Consider the following 3,500-nt stretch of genomic DNA (forward strand, 5'->3'; position numbering starts at 1 on the left):
CACACACACACACACACACCACTCCCCCACCTAACTACCTATCTCATTGATTATTGATTCTTAGCTAGTATGACTTGACTTAACTAGTGTGACTTCCTTTAGGAATCCTTTCCTAACACACACTCCAATCAGGGATAGATGCCCCCCAGGAGTCCCTACAATGGTACCCCATTTCCACATTGTTATTTGTGTAGTGTTTGTGCACTCACCTTGCCAGGAGGCAGTGAGCTCCTCCAGGGCAGGGGCCACCTCTCATTCCAGCCTCCAACCTAGAACTTGGCACATAGAGGGGCTTAGATGATGCATGTTGAATAAACAAATGCACATAAAATTTTTGTTTTAAATTTTTATCCTTTCTAACATGCAAACAAATATAAAGCTGAAAAAACAACATTTCAATCACATTAACTTAATCAATTATAAGGGAACAACAGCTATTGTGATTAAGACCATTAGACATATTTTGAGACTATAAAGGGGGAGACAGGAATCTTCCAGCAGTAGAAATGGCTGACTTTACTTATTCTATAGGATATGTCTGAAATAGTATGACCCAAATATTTTTACATTTGCTAGAATAAGTTGAAGTAAATTGAACATACCATTGATTTTTAGGTGAGTAATAACCTTCAGGCTAAGAAAAATGATTATGGTCCTTAAGTTCAATTGTTATATACCAGTGTAAATAGCTTCCCTCCCGCCCCGCCACAACATTCTTTTCATTTCTTTGAAATTTTAGCATATGTTTCCATTTCTATAGCTAACACACACAGAAACATTTCATCGTTTCCTATTTGAATTCATATTTCCCATGGAGTCTGTCTTGACTTTGTTTTAAATTTTCTTGGCTGGTTCCCAGCCAGCTATATAAGATCATGTGAGTTTGTTTAAAAATCTTGTTTCTAGGCCCTGTCGTTAGAGTCTGAGACTCAGCAGCTCAGAAGAGGGGCCCAAACATGGGCGTTTTTTAAGTACTTTGAAGATTCTAATAAGCTGCTAGATTTAGGGACCAATGGGGAGGGTATTTTCTAATTTAAGGAGCATACACTTCTAGAGTTGTTTGGTTTTTTGTTTTTTGGGTTTTTTTGATCCAATTTAGAAGTCAAGTGAGGCAATTAAATTAAGAAAGACTATCTATAACCAGAAGCCAAGCAAATTGCCGTAACTGCTGTGAGATGCAAAGCAAATAATTTTGGGTGTGCTATATAATTTATCTGATACTTTCATGTTCTTTTAACTTGAGTTTTAGGCTAGGGGAAGAAACAATATTTTCTCTTCCTGAAAAAGCCAGTATAATTATGTTTGTATACACTGTAAGCTTCAAGTAATTATATAACATTCCATTATTGTACCATATTCTGGGCAAATTACCGGTCTCTGATCAATAAAACTTATTTTTAAATTGAAACCAAGAAATGAAAATTCCGATCACTGTTCAGAGAGAACTAATTATTTTAAATCTTCTGAAAAATACCATAATTACTGAGAATATAGATGTCCTATTATAGGAACATATAGCATACTTATTTTAATATATGAAATGAGTTATTTTCCATTATTATTATTTTCTTTTGCTTTCAACAAAGAGACGGAATCTTTTATGTTTGATTACACCATTAGCCAAAGATACAGTGGGGGAATCACTGTACTTTTATTTCGTAATTCTAATAGAATTTGTTACTTTTTCCTTCTCTCTTTCATACTCAGTTTGCTACAAGGAATTCTAAATATGAAAATATGTTTATTCATCATGATATAGGAAGTTGGATAATTAAAGAAATTGATCCTTGTTGATTATCGTTGTGATGCGATCCCACTTTTTCAAGAAGTATTGTTTTTAAAAATCCAAAATATATCAGAATTTACCCGTCTCAAAAATATAAGCATTAAGAGAAATCACATCAAAAGAGTCATCCAAATACCAGCCCAAAAAAGTCAGAATTTTTTTTTTTTGCCTTGTTGCATTTCCATTCTTGGGTGTACATTGTTTTTACATAGTTGTAATTATCTTATAGATATATTGTCTTCTTCCCATGTTGCCACATAGTTTTCTAATTATTTTAAATATCTGTGTAATATTATGTTGGATGGTTGTACTGTTGTACTCTTGGACCTTCCAATATTCTTTAGTGTTCACATTATTTACCAAATTAAAGAATGAATTTTCATTGTTGACAAAACCTGTGCTTCAAAGGAGCAAGAGTGCATGTTTGACTCTGGATCTAGTGTATAAATCATCTGATTTTATGGGCCATTTGAAAAGTTAATTTCCTCATGGAGCTGAAATATTTACTTTACCCATTTGTGCCTATAAGTTAGGATGTACTTTGTAAATGGTGTGAAATATCATTCCAGACTCACTGATTTTCTACTTGCCACCATATCTTTCTTATGAAATTTCAGTTTGGTTTCCTTATTCATGTGACCCAGAAGCCCGGAGTTGAGTCCTAGGACATTGAATGTGCTGCACAGATGGATTCAGATTTTTGAGATCCTCAGAGAATATGATTTCCCCATTCTTCCCCATAATGTCTCTAATTAAACATATAATGTCATAGTTCAGGGTGAAGTTAAACAAAGTTCTGAGTTTTGCTATGATGGCTACTTTTCTCCTTTATTTGTTTTGCTTTGAAATATTAAAATTTTCCAAAATATATTTCAGTTTTCTGTGGGAGGTGGGGTCATCTGATTAGGTTGTACCCTAAGCAAATATTTCCACTTGTCTTGAGTAACTAAGCAATTGATAACAGTTCTTAGGTTTAGTGTTAATAGAACACTTGCTCTGCACCCTAAAATTCTTGATCACCAAACACAAACAAAAATGTTTTCTGATTATAAATTCCACCATTATTTTACATGATATGAATTCCATTAATTGATCCTACCATGGTAACACAAGGCAACCAGTAAAGAGATGAGAAATCTGACTGACTTAAGCAAGTTTTGAATTGAGTGTTTTGAATTGAGGTCATCATCAATTCACGGGGATTTTGAGGGAAGTGTGGGTATTTTGAAGAGCAGACTATGTTAACAAAAAGGTTTCCCCCTGTGGTAAGGCCACTAAACGGAAGGTAGTCTTGTTATTTCAGGATATGATTAATATTACCTCATCATTAATTTTAGAGCTTTAATTTTAAAGTTGTTTGCATCAGTTCAAGGCACATGGGTTGAAACCTGAGAGTGCCTACTTTTTCTTTTTCTTTTTTTCATTGCAGAAGTCAAGTGTGTGTTACTAAATATTTGGTAAACAGTGAACTGAAACAAATCTCTCATGGTATCTCTTCGTTTACCAAAACCTGTGCTAATATTTTGTGTTAGTTCTCGTTTTCTTTTCTTATGTACTTTTTTCCTTTACATTTTTGCAACCACGTTTTATATATAAGTTGATTAGATTTATTTCACTTAACATTACTTCATATGTTTTTCTTCTTTGTTTACAGTCTTCATGTCATTTGCAATTTTTGTACAATATTCCATCCTTCTGATATTCTATAATGTCC

The 3,500-nt window shown here is 33.5% G+C and overlaps 1 protein-coding gene across 1 annotated transcript in view; it reads left to right on the forward strand.

Annotated features, from left to right (window-relative positions):
• Nucleotides 1–3,500, forward strand: part of MYO1E (myosin IE) — a 192,031-nt gene that overhangs the window by 106,322 nt on the left and 82,209 nt on the right. The gene's annotated exons all lie outside the window — the stretch shown is intronic.

This window comes from Pteropus vampyrus, unplaced genomic scaffold, assembly GCF_000151845.1.
Source record: "Pteropus vampyrus isolate Shadow unplaced genomic scaffold, Pvam_2.0 Scaffold85, whole genome shotgun sequence".
NCBI lineage: Eukaryota > Metazoa > Chordata > Mammalia > Chiroptera > Pteropodidae > Pteropus > Pteropus vampyrus.